Source organism: Cynoglossus semilaevis, chromosome 3 (assembly GCF_000523025.1).
Source record: "Cynoglossus semilaevis isolate Cse_v1.0 chromosome 3, Cse_v1.0, whole genome shotgun sequence".
In the NCBI taxonomy this organism is placed as follows: domain Eukaryota; kingdom Metazoa; phylum Chordata; class Actinopteri; order Pleuronectiformes; family Cynoglossidae; genus Cynoglossus; species Cynoglossus semilaevis.
Genome location: NC_024309.1, coordinates 2,063,516 through 2,080,873, shown reverse-complemented (window position 1 = coordinate 2,080,873; position 17,358 = coordinate 2,063,516). Strand labels below are relative to the sequence as shown.

At 37.7% G+C, this 17,358-nt stretch overlaps 1 protein-coding gene across 1 annotated transcript in view; it reads right to left on the bottom strand.

Moving 5' to 3' along the window:
- The window catches only part of tgfbr1b (transforming growth factor, beta receptor 1 b), a 41,869-nt gene that overhangs the window by 20,678 nt on the left and 3,833 nt on the right, over positions 1-17,358 (bottom strand). The gene's annotated exons all lie outside the window — the stretch shown is intronic.

Sequence of the window (17,358 nt, the reverse complement as noted above, 5' to 3'; positions counted from 1 at the left end):
ACAAAGACTTATACAATGTAATTATGTCAAAAGAGCTTGTGAAAAAAAAAAACCCAGGCAAATACAAATGTTCCACAATCATTAAAAAAAGAGAAAATCTTTCCTTAAAACTACTGTACAGCACGCTTGTATAAATTGCTATACCAAAATAAGACTGCCCCGCGGGAGCGAAAGCAATCATTGAGAGGAAATTAGATCTCCTATTTGCACATAAGGACTCAAACGTGATCTCTGATGGTTGCTGAAAGCCCTCCTATAGCTTGTATTTTGCACAAAAAAATAAAATAAATAAAGCTAATAATTAATTGCCGCATCCCAGAGTCTAAATGGTACTATTATAACAGTCTGCTGAGACACAACCCTGATAGTCACAGGTACGCCGTGTTCCAGTGTGTTATCAAACTTTTGTAATTTCAGGGATGAAACATCACATGAAAACACTTCCACCCCGCATCACGTGCGTTGAGTTATCAGGACTGTTTTTTCCATGAGCACTGGAAAACGTGTATGAGTTACAGAGCTTCAGGTCAATGTGGCCAGAAACAGGAAACCAGGTCTGCAAAAAATAAGCCCAAAAGAAGGGACCCACCAATCACATGCCCTGGGGCCTAATAATGAAACAGAAAGGCATCGTTCCCATTGAGCATGTGACCCAAATCCCAGTCAGATATATGGGAACAGAAACAGATATATGAGGGAACCCATAATACTGCAAGTGCTTATTGCAAATACTGAAAAGTAACTGTGATATATATATATATATATATAGTTTCTTACTGAACTTTTCCCGTAAATGTCACTACATTCAAGTACTGCACAATAAAATTAAACCAGCTGTGTTGAATTTCCTAAAAAACCAATACATAACTACATAAATAAAATACAGGTATCATACATGAAATATAATAAATGAATTCAAATAAATGCATAAAATAATTTTAAAAAATAATAGAAATGTATGTCCAATACCCGGCTAACTCATTAGCTAAGCCCAAATGCTCAACTTAACTTTGCACGACATGCCGTAAACACCAATCGATGGCATGCTAGAGGAGAAAATTAGTATCACATTTATATTGGCATCGCCAAATACTCCATGTTGCAGTATTGGTATTGGACATTAAAAGTTGTACCGAGGCAACCGTCGTCTTTATTTAAACACTTACAAGGTTTGTAAAACTTTCATTTTAAAAGGAAAAATGCAAGTGAAATTCTGTGTCACATCTTTAGAGCAACGACATTGAGACTTAAATACATAAATACACAAGTACTTGCCGCTACAAGTACTCCGCACATTACTCTAACCAAAGCGAACTGTCTGGACATGAATTCCAGACAGAGAATTCAGGAAGGAAATGACTAAGTGTATGTCTGGTGTGTGTCTTAATGTGAGTGTGTGTGTGTGTGTAAGACAGTAAGGGTGTCTGACAACAGAATACTAACAGTCAGCTGAGTCTTGTCTCCTATGACTAGATGACTCAGATGCCTGTACACATACCTGCAAACAGGGCTCCGCGCTGACATTTTCCTAAGAAGCTAAAGTCAAATATTACACAAGTACAAAAAGATAAAAAAAAAAAGGAGCACCACAGTTATTAATTGCAAGCCATTTCAATCTGATTTCATTTCACTTCGATTTATCCTTTTTTCTTATTCTCTGAAAACACAGAATTATCAGCCGGTCAAATCCTCCAGTGTTTTACAGGAGTGAGATGCAGTATTTCCAGTTGGGCTGCTTGAACATGAAAAAAGTACTTTGGTCAATATGGAAATAATTACTCGATGACTGTGGGAAAACGTTGCATCGGTTGCACCTAGTGAACAGCAAATGGGATTTAAAAATAAAATACAGTATAAAGGAAGTATAAAAAAATATTTACTTACATAAACTGAACATAATATACACATGAAACTTTAGAGTACCAAGTTCAGTTTGTCTCACAATACACGGTCTCTAAAAACATATAAAGAATTATATATATATATATATATATATATTTTAATTGCTCATGGCATACCAGCAGTCCCTTTGCAATCTATTGGTAGATCGCATTCCACTTATTGGGCACCCCTAGTATAATTGCGTATAATTGTGTATGCAATCCATGCAATGTGTTTCCAGAGTCAATGAATATTCCTTCTAATTGAGTTATTCCAATATTAATCAAAAAAAAAACTTTTTTCCCCTCCATCTTGCTTTCGAGCTATCTTTTCCCAATCTTAATTATTGTGATCATGGGTCATTTACACGATTGGCTAACACATTGTTAGGGGGCTAATGAGACACACAGTTACCACAAGCTTACCATAAACAAATTTTACTTCAGTTGTTAGTTTTTAGCTCTGCACCACACGGGCCAAAACGAGACTTTTGGGAAAAACAAAGACACTTTGTTTTGTTTTCTGCTGCTCTAAGGTGTGTTCCATTTCAAATGCGACTGAAAAGGACTGCTTGGGCGGAGCAGCAGCAAGGCATAGGAACTTTATGAAAATAGCTTTGATGAAACAATATCCCTAACCCGGTCTCCCGGTCACCATGTCATTAGAATGCCAACGGAAAATGTAGCCATCGGTGACAGTATTACCATTACCCATTCAACAAATTACTGTGCCCATAGTTACAATGCCATTAATTACTGACATTAATATTCCTTAGGTTACTATAATGGTATTTTAATAGGACCATTAACAACTTCAAGCGTTCTAAGGAGTGGGTGAGGTAGCATTTTCAAATGGAAGTCCATAAATTGTTTTTCTTTCACTGTGATAAAATGCCAGAACATTTATGTCAGGAGCGCCGAATGAGTAGACTGGTCTGTCGATGTTCATGTTAAGTAATCCCCATCTAAAGGAGCACCTGTCATCCATTTATTGCATTAACTTGTTCTGTATTACACTGAAAGCACTTCATTCTGTATATATTAGCGCAGTGCGGCATGCCAAAAGCCACTGCACGGCAAACACCGCTGTATTAACCTCACAGTTCAGTAAATTTTGGTATAAAATGTGAAAGACTCTGACTTTTTTTTTTTTTATCATTTATAAAAACATGTTGTAGTTCTCAAACTAATGAAGAATATCTAAAAATAAATAGGATCTGAATTGCAGCATGCCTCACGGCGCTCATACTTTTACCATTCTGACGCTGCCTCCCTCGGCTCCCTCTGCCTGACGTCTCTCCCCATAAATGGAAAGCACCGCTTTTGCACTTGTTATTTTCTGGCACCAGGTCATACCCACAGTCAGATGATGCGTTATCATGTTTGATGTATTAACTAGCTGGTTAGTCAATTAAAACGTAACAATGTTTTCTTCTTTGCCCTATTTACTTTTCTTTCTTCAATGCTACCATAGTTGATTACAAAACTCTAGGTTTTCCAAATCAGCAAACTATTTTTCATTGCCCTTTTGAGACTGCTAACTGCTTATTAGGGAGTGCCCGATACTACTTTTTCCAAATATGTTTGCTCACATTTTAGTGCAACTGTCACAATATACTTAAATGTCCAATACAGTGGACCCCATAGATACGAGTTTAATCCGTTCCACAACAGCACTCGTGTCTCGATCCACTCGTATCTGGATCAAATCTTCCGCATTAAAAAAAGACAATCAATTTGTTTGAAATAAATCAAACACCGAGCATATATTTATTATGCGTATAATATTGAAAATATAAATAAAACAAGTGCACTTTTAAATGGCCTGAAACAACTGCTGCCTTACAAATACATTTGCAAATACATTTTTCATACAATTCAGTTTAAATATGCATTTAAATATAACTCACTGAAAAAAAACTTCAACAACCAACAGGCTGGACTATAAAGACAAAACTTCGAGTCCGAAAAACATTCTGAATAACCACTTCTTAAAAGTATCACTAATAAATTATTCAACCACAGCCTACGCTGATAATTAATGCTGCGTGAAACTAATTTTCACGGTCACAAGGGGGAGCTGGGGCTAAGGCGAGAAGAAAACGAGAGAGAAGAGAGAGATGCAACACTGTTCCATGCCAATCAAAACCTAGATAAACATAGATAGTTGTATGTTTTTTTTATTCAACTTTTAGCGTTTACATTAAGTAGTTTATGTCATTAGGCTCGAGTTATAAATATTGAATCCATTTTAAAATGGGCAAACCAACGCCATATGCCAGGATTCTGCATCGTTAATGTTTAGGGCCGTTTATCATTTATCGATGCCTCCATTTTTCCGGTGTAAACTTGGTTTGGACTCGGTTTTAGTGGTTGTTGCAGTGTACTAAAATAATAAAATAAACCATCTTAAACCATGATCTGTTTGAGATGCTGTTGCATCTTGAGTACAATAAGAACACTGAATCATCGGTGATGAAACCATCAGGAATAAAAAAAAGGGTTAGCTCCTAATTTAATTGTCCCAGAAGACCCGACGCGTACGGGCTGACGTGCAAAGTGATGGACGCGGATGTAATCACAACAGTAGGAGGGTTTTTTTTTTTTAAAAAAAGAACCTTAGTTAACATTCGCACACACACAGTGTGCCTGATATGATAGACGAAGCATGACTGAAGAGGGCAAACACAAGGCCAGACTCTTACAATGTACTCAGACAGAAATGTGGTTGACTAATCTGAGATGCTGCCTACACTGACGCCAAGCAGACGGCCAGACTAAACACACACAACGAGGACCAAAAGTCTGTTTCACCGCTCCCAAGGCTGCTCTGGCCCATTTTCATAAAAAGACCGTGTATGTGTGCGTATGTTTGTCTGTGCGCTTCCTCTGGGAGGTAAAAGTGTTTGGACAGAGTCCAGCTGTTGTTTCACAACATGCACCTGACACAACTTACAGAGCAGGGGTATTCATTCTGAATTTCTTTTTCGACCGCAATCTACAGTTGAAAACCAGGATGAAACGTACAAGGGTCTAACGACAGAGCGTTCGCATTTGCACATGCACGCAAAAACAAAGATCTGGAAGAGTATTCCCTGATAGACGCACAGCGCATAAACACACAAACGGTAACGTGACATGGGGTCCCTTTTCTCAGAGGCAGTTCAACAAACTGTGTAATGCTGAACTCGAAGCCGAGTCACTCAACAATTTTTCGACCGTTGTTTGTTTCCGAATGAATGCCAAAAAAAACCTCAAAACATATGACCTTGCAATTACATTAGCTGGAGACGATAAATAAAACAAAAATTAACATTGTTGTTGTTGGAGCCGGTTCTGATTCTGATTGTCTATTATTCCACTTCTGGGCCAATCAAGAGGTTACACATCATTGAAGTCTGATGTGAAGTGAAGATTTTTTTTTTTATTCAGTGGTGATTTTGCATGGATCCAAATATGTAAGAACCTTACCTGTCAGATTAATCAAGGGTAAACTTTCGCCAAACACAAGAGCATAAACTTTACAGCAACGGCGCGAGGTAAAGCGAACAAGTGGCCGACAGACAAGGGGAGATGCTGAGAGATGCTACAACGCATGAGCCAATCAGAGTGAGGAACAGAAGAGCACGCACAATGCTGCGTTCGATCTTTACGTAAACAAAGCTACTAGCAATGTGCTATATTTTTACTGTTAAATTATTATTTTTTTGGTTAGAAAATGTTTTCCGAATGTTTCACGAAAATAATGAAAATATTGTAAATTAAAAAAAAAAAAAATCTACCGTAAAATACCGCAATACAGTGAAACTCTCGCAAGATGGGAATAAGAAAAATAAAATCGGCAATGTACTAAGGGAACGAAAGGAGAACCACGATATAGAGAGACCACTGTATACAATTGGTGTATCTGTGTTTTTTGGTCGGTTAGAGACGTATGACGTTTTTTCCTTTTACATCCTGACCTTTCAGTTTGTAATACATTTCAGCAAACTAATTTACTGTATAGGAACAGAGCAAAAGCAGTGAGTCAAGCAATAAAATAAATAGAACATTGAATCAACATTTTAAGTCTGACATTTAACCGCCCTTTGACTTGTCCTTGTCCCGTAGTATTTGGTTCAGAGTGCAGCAAAATGAATAGATTTATTCATCAATTTAGTTTAAATGTCAAAACAACTACAATCAATTTTACGGTACTCTTGTTTTGATAACTTCTGTTCCCGTTTGATCATGTTGCCTCAGCTGTACTGACCAAACTGGAAAGAGAGGCACTCGGACCAACTCCTGTCGGCAAAAAAAAAAGGCTCAGAGCTGCCCCCGCCTGCTCCTCATCATTTAATGGGGCCATGGAACTTATTGATAAATGTGCCCTCAGTGTGACCATTGACCCTGCAGACTGTCCAATGTGGTGGTGTTTTGTTTTGTAATTCAAATTGAGTTCATCTGAGTCCATATGAGCCTTTTGCGATTTCAATTGTTTGATTGGTTACAATAGAAGTCCCAGATATATATTTTTATATAACTAAAAGTCCAATTTGCAGCCTTGGTTTTTAGCATTCAATAAAAAAAAAAATAGAGACATACAATGAATAACGCCATTGTCTTGGTTTAACATTTACAGAACAGAATTATCCGGTGTATTGCAATTTTAAACCAACAGGAACAAAACATTTGGGAGGTAAAACCTTATATATAATGGAAAAATATTGTGCAGCATGTTTCCATTGTTTCAACTGATTTTTTTTTGTCTACTCGGAGAGACAGCTCCACGTTACGCGACATCTTGCTAAGAGGCCCCCGTTTCCTTTGTCGTCTCACGTTTGAGTCAACATGGAAGTCTAATGCAAATCAACACCAGTGCCATCTGGAGGTTCACTCTTTGCTGGAGTCTGATGTGCAATCTTGCACCGCCTTTCATCATTCCATTCCATCCATCACATTGAGCCACGGAGTACCAATGTGTGTCCGTGTTACATTGTATATTGTTGAATATGAAACAGCATGGCAACAGAAGACAAATAAATACAAATCCTCATGTCAGCTTTTAGACAGCGGGCAACATATATCCCCTCTATCCACCCATTCTACCTCCCTTGCCCATTTCATTCTCCTTTATTACATCCCCCCCCCCCTTCACGTTCTCCCTCCGCCAGCATTTCTTTTTTTGTCACCACACATCCCCCCATTGAGCCCTCCCCGTCGGCGATTCTGAACAATAGAAGAGAAAAACACCAGGATGGATAGCAAAAAAAAAGGATGTGTAAAAATAAATAATACGAAATATGAGCAGAACTATTATCAGTAACAAAGAAATGAAAGCTAAAAACAATTAAGTTAGACATAAAGGAAAATAAACAATAACATCCAAAGCAGTGATTTGCAACCATGAGCTCCAACTTTTTCAAACTCACCATACAACTTATCCAATCAAAACATATATTTACTCCATATACAGTGGGGCCTCGAGAGTTTAATCCGTTCCACAACAGCACTTCTGGGTCGATTCACTCATATCTCAATTGTATTTTCCCCCCATTAAATAACTAAAAACCCAATTAATTCGAGCACTAGTAAATCCCGTATCTCGAGGCCCCACTGTACAGTGTTAAAATATTAACTTACTGCATTAAATTTTAGACATTTTTAAAAAATAGTAAATAAGCTCGTTGTTCATTTTTATGTTAACATTATATTTAAAAATATATTTAAAAATAATTGTTTTGTTAAATGCTGCAGTTGGCACAGATGCATCATGGGAAAAAATTTGATGAAAGTAAATATTTCTGAATAGGTTATTCCTCAATCCCTGGTCCCGCTATGTGTCTCCCTCTATGTTTCCTTAATTTACTTTATCAGAGTTGTTCTGAAGATAATTTCTAAGTACAACCCACATATACTTATACTGCACACATGTACTGTATATGCTGACTGGGCATAATTTCTAAGTACAACCCACATATACTGCACACATGTATATGCTGACTGGGCAAATAGAACAAAAACCTCTGTAAATGGTTTTCTGTGTTATCTGAAAGTACAAAAAAAAGCCAGTTACGGGAAACCTTTACTTTAACCTTTTTTTACCATTTTAATTTGAGGGTTGACAACAATAAAAATGTACCTTAAAAATTATAGATACTTCATAATTATGATCACATGAGTAAATGCAAAGCATAATTACTTTTTGTTTCCCTAATATTTGACTACATAGGAATGGATACTAGAACTGAAAAGAACCAGAACGCCCAATACGACCAATCTACCACCAACACAAATAAGAAATGAGAAGTAAAAGGGTATTACTAAAAGGTACATCAACCCCATAACACCAAATGCAACATGTACTTGAGCTATTTGGGTGTATATTTAAGTGTATATTTTGGTCTATATTGGAGTGCAAACCAATTACTCAAAAGTTACAACCAATTTCCTTTGAACAGATTGACTGGACTGGCCGTACCAGAGTAACTTCAGTGCCCCCGCTGAAGGAAATAAATAAAAAAGAGTTTCTGTCCAAACCTGGCTTTCTCCGCACTGGCCTAAAAAGTCCATTTAACTTGTGTCAATTGTCAATGCAACCTTTCTTGAAAAAGATCTCCAGCAGATACTTTCAGAAGAGGAACTAACGCAAAGAAACGGCCAGAATACCGTCACCTACTGCTCAACTCAACTCGTTTTTAAAATTAGCCTTTTATGTCGAAGCATTGCCTTTGGTCCGAACATGTTTGCAAAAACATTCAAAAGTGTTTCGCAGAGTGTAAACATGGTCAAAGAAAGAAAGAATCATCACCACATCGAACCTCTAATAAGAAGCTGAAATTGGAATCCAGTCACGGGCCAGATTGGGAACTTGAACCACAAGTTGCCACACTGCCGAAGAGCTTGGACAAAAGAAAATAATAGGGTTGTGGGAAAAGCGTCATTTGAATATACTTGTCACGGAGCATTCACTTCTCTCTAAACTAAGTGAAAGACTTTCAGATAACATTATCAAGCAGACCATCTCAAATGTTTGCGAGATTGTAGGCAGTTGCTCGTTGTGCTCTCGGTAAAGGCATTTTAATGGTTCCTTCAACTCCTTTCTGATGACGCACAGCAGAGGATATACAAATCTAAATCTTCTGCAAACTGAATGACAATGTGAAGCAATATCAATAAAAAAACAAAAACAATTGGCCACAGGGCATTATTACATTACATGCTCTCTACTCAGCAGGTACCTCACAAGAACGCTCCCGATGAAGACCACGATAAGGCATGTCATCGTAAAGTCATTTCAATCGAACTTTAATATTCTAGTAACAGATGGTGAGGTTGAAGGGAATGTTTAACGTAAGTGCTGCGCAATTAATCTAAACGCAGCGATGTCAAGCCGTGTGATTACATAACTACAAAAATCGCTGCAGTTCCCATTTAATGAAATAAATGCAGACGCACCAAATCTCCTAAGAGTCTGGGCCCAGGAGTGCTGCCACGAAATTTCCGGAAGTCTCCTGCATATTGAGAGTGGCTCTGTGATGTCCGCAACTCAAACTAAAGACTCGGGAATTTGGAGCAAGCCAGTAAGGACGAGCTAGCAAGGGCAGCACATACCTGTTATTTTACTTCTGTTGTGTCCCAATTGGCCCGGTCTACTAAAAGGATCAATTAGCTTTCAGCTAGCCTTTATTCATTTTCTCTGAGGCGAAAATAGTTTATTCAGATAGTAAATCCAGTTTTTTCATTGTCTACGTTGGTGGTTAAATTATTTTGAAATCACGATGAAAAGACTTTAACAGTGTAATTTCAGGTTGATTCAGACTTTGTCCATTATTCAGATGGATAGTTTTAACCCCACTCATCTCCTAAAAGGGCTCTTTTTAAATGTGATGGAGAAAAGATAAGTCGGCTTAAATTTCCTGATTTAAAAAAAAAAAAATTATCCCACACTTGGAAAATTCTTGGGTTAACGGCAGATCTGCTGCAACAGGCAGGCGCCAAGTATGTGGTTCCTCTGGGAATGGAACCCACGTCTACATGCTATCTGTTTCCAGCAGCAGGCGTGCTAACTGCTACACAATGGAACCACCAATAAAAACTTATTACCAAGTTGTTGTTTCTGAAGTACAGTACTTTTTCGAATTTTTATTGATTTTTATTTTACACCTCTCTCTCTCCTATAATTTATTGAGTCCATTGGAAGATAACGTTCGCAGAAGGCCTTCCAGTTTCGATGCAAACATAACCAGAGTTCTTTCAATAAAAAAAAAAAAATCGCTTATATATATATCTATCTATATATACACCTATATATATATCTATCTATCTATATATCTATATCTATATATATATATATATATATATATGGGTATATTTGAATGTTATAGAACTGCTTAACTCAATCCCTTTTCTATAAAATATTAATATGGTCTGTGGCCTGTCCAGTAGTCAAGCACACTTATCTCAACCTGGAGTCTGTTTAGTATGGATTCCATGCAAGCCAAGCTCTCAGTTTGTGAATAGTTCACATTTACACAGGGAATCCAAACAGACACTCCGGTACAGAGAATTCTCTGCCTCTACAAGGTCACGGCTGTAAAATAAACTACATAAAAAGAACACAGTGTACTATACTGGGTATATGGAGGCCAAATATGTTGATTAAAAGTAATCAACTACGATAAAAGGAAAAAAGAAAACAGGAACAGGAACAGAAACAGGCAGGGGTAGATTGCTTCAGGAGTCTTTATCAAAGAGTCACATTAAATTTCTTATCAGACCCAGGTCACCCCGTCTACAGATAAGCCTTTCACATTTTCACTTGCCTGAACATAACTACAGTTCAATTGTGTCCTTTCCTGATAACAAATTGTTGTTGGACAGCACGGCACGTCCTTGAAACAGCCACAAATCATATAAAACCACAAAATCAACAGCAGTGGCACAGCCATCACAATGTGGGACAGTCCAACATACGCTGCAAAATATTCATTTTTTTTGCAGTCTTGATACAAATTTTGTGTCCGCATTGACACAATTTTTGTTCATGTACTCACAAAAGAGCAACCACTTTGACTGTTTATACATGACTACATACTCGAAAAGGCGGCAGCAACCACAAAACTGTCACAACGTAAATGTATTAGTCAAAACCAATCAATAGTTAAATCAACACCGATGGATCAATTACGGTCCTAACTGTGCAAAACTCTTTCCATATCCCTGTGAACTTTCTTCTTATGTGCAAAGAAATATACAACGCAAAATGCCAAACTCACTCACAATTCATCTGGTTTTTTTTTCTACTGCAAAGCTATTTCGTATTTCTACGTTTAAAGAATTTTTCTTACTCACTATTAAGTACCAACCTTGCTCCGAGGCGGGCATCACACGTACATTCCTGTGTCAGTACTGTTGGTTTTTGTGCACAAAAGGCCAATAAATACCTTGAATCTTGAAATTACTACCATATCTTTTACCTTTTTTTTTTTTGCATTCTCCACACATTACATTGGTACATTCACACCTGTCCTTTTTTTTTAATGGTACCTGAATGGTACCTATTTATTTGATTAAATATTACTATGGAGAACTCAATTTTTTTGCAGTGTTTTTATCAAACTGTTTGTCCGGTCAAACAAAAAAAATGTTGTGAAGGTTTTACAGGTTTATTTTATAGGTTTTCACCGAGAAGTTTGTAGTCACCTCATTTACATATCAAGTGCCTAATTATGTGATTTCAACTAGCGACCAAATGAATGCACTGTCAACACTTTGACAGATTAGATATACCAATTTAAACAATATTACTAAATTCTCATTTCAGCGGCCAAACCCAGCGCACGCAAGCAGTCATAACATGTTGGAAATTATCATCTTGAATCCAGCAGAAGTTTTGCTTTGCTGAAATGTCACCCTGCTCACATCACAGACTCACTTCAGCTACAAGCTAAACTCAGCCTCTAAACTTGACAACTCTTTTTGAGCACACTTCTCCCCTGAAGATTAAACTGCTCTCGAGTGTCTTTCTGACAGGGAAAAACAAAACCAACTGACATGTTCTTTCAAATCAAACTGATCTACGGAGACTGGACTTTCAGAAAGTCTCTCTTTTTTTTCCCAAACAGAAAAAAGTGAGGCAAATTTTTTCTTATGAATGTGGTTTACTATAGCAAAATATGCACTAACAAAGCCTTAAAGATCAAGCATTTTCAATGGCCTGCTGTGAAGTTAATTTCATACTGTAGGGTCCAGAGCCTATTACTATACAATGAAGGTTTGACTATGATGAAAGGGAAGGAATCTTTTTTTTGATGCATTGCAATTATCTCTTAAATTATGATAATGCGGTTTAAAAAATGCCCGATAATCGATTATTGAAAGAAATATCTACCGTCTGCAATGTAAGAACCAATCATCAGTAGAGATGCACCGAAAACAACAATGCCGAAACAGGAAGTTATGATGACGCAAGCAAAAACCGCAACCAGCGGGGCTTGTCTGAATGTCTGTGGTGTGGACGTACTTCAATGTATCAATTTCAAGAAGGGGTTGAAAAGTACATTCGGTTAGAGTCTGTCACACAGCACGCGTTTAACTGAGATCTATTCGGATCCTCCGCACTCGTCGCGATTGTACTTGATCCACAAACGGATTACTTGGATGCGGGATTAAAGCAGCGCGCACGAGAAACGATCCAGGGCAAGACGGACGTGGGAACCCACTTGGAGACGAGGAAGCTGACAGCACAGAGATCCTGCAAGAAAGTGCCTCAAATAATAATAATAATTATTATTATTTATTTCTGAGCTTTTTTCGGCCATGGTTTTCGCATTTTTGGTTTTCGATTTCGGCCAAGAATGTTTATTTCAGTGCATCACTAGTGAACTGAAAACTGTGCAAAACTTTTGTGAAGCCAGGGTTTTCGGTGTCAATTTACTCTGCGGACCACTGCTGTGGTGGCCCATGAATAATAGAAAAGCTGACAAGGATTCTTCATCTTCCTCCCCCACTTAAAAAAATGGTGACTCCTTGTCTATGGGCAAATACGTGTCATATACAGACTAGAAATAAGTGGAAAGGAGTCAATCAAGCTGATGTATTTTGGCATCAACTCTAAAGTCACAAACTTCACATTGCAATAAAAGAAATTCCCATTCATTAGCTGCTATGTTAGCTACCGAATGTTGCTCTACCTCCATTATTTCTAATCTGTGTGTGTGTGTCCTTCCCTTTTCAAAGCGACCTTTTAGAGTCATTTCCATAGGTCATGGCCCCACCTACCCTACCCCCATTCAGAAATAGGCTCTTTGTGGATGCCAGATGTGGTCACCGAATGTTTGTGTGTGTGTGTGTGTGTGCTGAACAAGGAGCCCCACTGCCTCAAACCACTTTAACCTCTTACTCACAACACAGAACACAAAACATTTAACACCCCAAAATGGGCTGCTAGCTAACCAGCCAAAGAGCGGAAACCTCGCTGTTCAAGTCTATGGTCAACATGACAGAGATTTGGTGATTAAATTGTGGTTTCCACACAAACAACAGCATTTCTCAATAAAGATCAGTTACCGGATGTGGGTAAGAGAGTGAGAAGACAGCAAAAGAAATAGGAACTATAATATCAGCCAATCAGGATTAAATTTGTAGAGTTTAATAATGAAAAGAAAAACTAATTTGCACTATGACCAAATTCCGTCTCTTTTGGTGGACATCGCAGAATTGGCTGACTTAAAAATAATCTATTTTGATGAGAAACGAACGTCCGGGAAAAACTGCACAAAGGGAAAGAAATCTGGGTGGCACAACAAGCACCCTCGACAGCCGCCCTTCCCCCTTCAAAACAATGTAAGCATGACAAAGCGGATGCTCATGACTCTGTCTTCGTTCGCAAAAAATCTTCTAAACTTGACATTTGCCCGTCAGTACAGTCAGTTTTCAGGTTATCAAACTCAAGAAAAGAGTTCATTGAAGATTTGTGGCCATCTGTGAAGAGGCTGACTATTCCCTTGGAAAGGATGACAAAATTAAATTACAAAAATGAAACTGACTCCCAAAAATGTATTTGGAAAAAAGGGATTTTTAAAAAATTAAAAAAAGAAAAAAATTATTTGGGACCCTACATCTGTGTGCTTCTATCTATTTTTCGCTCCTACACATTAATCTATACCTAAAAAGTAGCACACTCGATGATTGACAAAGTCATAGCAGAGGTTCGCCATTACTTCCTTATGACAACATGAGCTCCATGATGCAGCTAGCCAGCCATTTACTAGAAAGGAAATAATGCTGAGGGAGTTTTTTTTTGTTCCTGCCAAACAAAGAGAGAGGTATGGATGGCCGAGCATATTGGGAATGGCGAAGTGGGCGGGGTGTACATCTGTCCGAGCTCCTTCTGTTATAAATATTCAGATGGTTCTAAAGGTTAAACAGCCAGCTGCTCTGTACCAGACACACACAAACACAACAAAATAATACAAACACGCGAGTATTTATCAGATACATTACATGTTACAATTTCAAATTTTCATGTGTATTTCAAATAAACCCTGCAGGTTCCAAATGTCATCCTCGCATTTTCTTTGCAGAAAATAGTCCCTTATAATGTGCCAGCCAACTAGACAGGAACAGGTCAAGGCTGCTTTTGCAGGGCGTCTTTCGTTAGCGCACGACCATTGTACACCAACACACCCATAAAACACAGCTGAGGAGATGAGTATATTTGTGATGAATTGGTGTTAAATGTGGTAAAATCAGTTCATTTAGCTGCATTAGAAAATGTGAAAAATCTGGTCTTCTACATAAGGGTTGCAAACGTAACATCTACACTAAAAGATTTGTGTATTTATGTTAATGTTTAGAAGCAAAACCATTCAAACGTATGAAAATTATTCAAATGGTTGCATAAAATATTACATTAACCATGGTCCCGATGGAAGGTGAAAATTATTATGAGAAAGAAATTGCCATGTATTTCTGATTGGTCTGTAAACACGGACTATTGATTTGAGTTAATATGCCGGTCTGGTCAGGTTTTGCTTGCAGTGATTAAAATTGAATGGATAAAATTATAAGAAATGTTATTTAATTTACCATTTAATATTTTGGAAAAGGTTAACAATTCATGCTGCTTACAAAACCAAATTTGTTTTTAATTAATCCACAATAAATTTAAAAAATAAAGTTTCTGAAGCAATTTGTTTTAATAAAGAAGAGAACGCAGCAATAGAGCAGGGATGAGCACAGCAAAGGAAATCAATGGAGGCCAGAGAGGACAGTGCTTTTTGAAGCAGCTTATTTACAGCTCAGACTGAACAGACCGACTGTCTAATTAGCTGACGTGGCCCATTTGATCCTATGTTTGCAACAGGCCTAGTTATTACAGGTTACTTTTCTCTGCTTTACCTCCAGCTTTCCACCCAAACACCTTAAAAATAGCTCTACTGTTCAATGGAGATCCTAATTTTTCATTGTGGTGTGCATAAAAAGTTTTGTTGTGTAGTGAAATATAAAACCACCAATCCGAAGACTTCAAAATTATATTTCTCTCTTACTTTCTCTCTTACTTTTACTGGTAGATGGGCATGCTTTAAACTGCCTTTCTGACACAATAACAAATAATTCATTCACTTTTCTACTAATATAGTGTAAATACACATTTTATGTTGTCCTGATCCAGACAGTAATTCAATCCAAGAACCCATAAGTTCGTTGTAAGTAAATTGGTTTTTCAATTATAGGTGGCTATAGAATGTCATGTTCTTATGTTACTGAACGGTACGGCGTGGGCATATCATACCAATTGCAAAGAACAAGACAGCAAAATTTGAGAAAGTAATAAAATGATAAATGTTTAATCTTAATGATACCTGATGATATAAATGTTAAATCTAAATGATATCTAAACATGTTTAAAAATGGTGTCAAATGTACGAGACAATGCCATAAACAGAAAATAAAGAATAAATGGGTTTTAATATATTACATTATTATTATATTATTGGAGGGAAGAGAAGTAGATGGTTTTGTTTGTAGCCCATTAGCATTCCAATTAATTTCTGTTAGGAGCAAGTTGTTGCTTATTGTCACAACGAGGTCGTTAGCCTGGTCGTTTAAGTACTACCTCCCAAGCCGGAAATGTTTGGGCAACCTCGATCAGGGATAAGCAGGTAATAAACATTTACTACATGATATTAAAGTATTAATGGGCCCAGTACCTATGGACTTGAATGCTGAGCAGTAGTTAAAAAGATTCAATCCATAGATGTCTATCAATAAGACTGAAATTTTATTGCGAAAACACTACAGAATTTATATAAACACATGCTAATTGTGCACAAGCCGAATTCATGCAACTAACAGTTGAAGACAAAAACTGCAAATGCACCGGCTGACTACAAATGGATGAATTAGCTTCCTCTTCACAACTTGCTGTAGATTCAATGGCAGGCATATAAAGAAAAGTGTTGTTGGGGCGACCGTTCATTAACGCATTGGTGCTTTTGAATCCACTGGCGCGTCCACAACCTCACGCATTAGTTTAGTCCCCTAGACTGGGACAACGGATATCCAGGGTCACCTGCATTCTTGGCATTCCTCCACCGCCAGTTTTGCAAAGAAGAAGTGCACAGCAACCACATAACCAATGCTCAACTTCACAGAACTTCACAGAAGCACACTGCTGAACAAACACACACACAAAAAAAATTACCCTCGACTGATCAAGATCAGGAGAAGAACTGAGAGACAAAGAGCAAAAATATTGACATGCAGCAGTCTCACGGGAAGTCGAACAGTTTCATTTTCAAGATGAAAAGCACCACAACACGCTGTACAGCCAGAGCATACTGTACAGAAAAGAGAAATCAGATCTTCCACGGTGTCATAACAAATCATAACATTGGTCTGTTTTGAAAACTTTAGGTTTTAAAAAGGGTATATTCACAAGACTTCTTAAATCTAATACTACAGGAAAAGAAAGGAAGGCAAAATTAGAAAGGAAAAATCTCAAGTCCACTTCAAGTTCAGCTGGTGGTTATGATTGTGACACTAAAGAGATTAGTCCTTCTGTTTCCATTCCAATAAAAAAGATAACCCATATCCACACATGGTAGAGATTCAGCAACCAAAGACATGTCCACTATAAAGATGATACGACATAGACAGTTCACCAACATTTCATATGATTAAAATTGATGCCCATCACATTGTAGATTAAAGCTACACACTTTGGTGAGAAATCATTAACAAGCAATGGTTTATGTAGACACTACCATTAACAACGCACAATCAACCATAGGAATGACATACCGGCAATTGTTCCCGGGGTTTGGGACCCCAGATCAAGACCACACATTGAAATCTTGGAGGCCATAACCCAATATTCATAAATCCAATTAAGAAATTAGATCGCGGATATGAGGTGCCTTCAAACACTGAAACCGCTATTCCAAAGCAACATGGTAAATGCTGGAAAATGCATGCACCTCTGGTCCAGCTG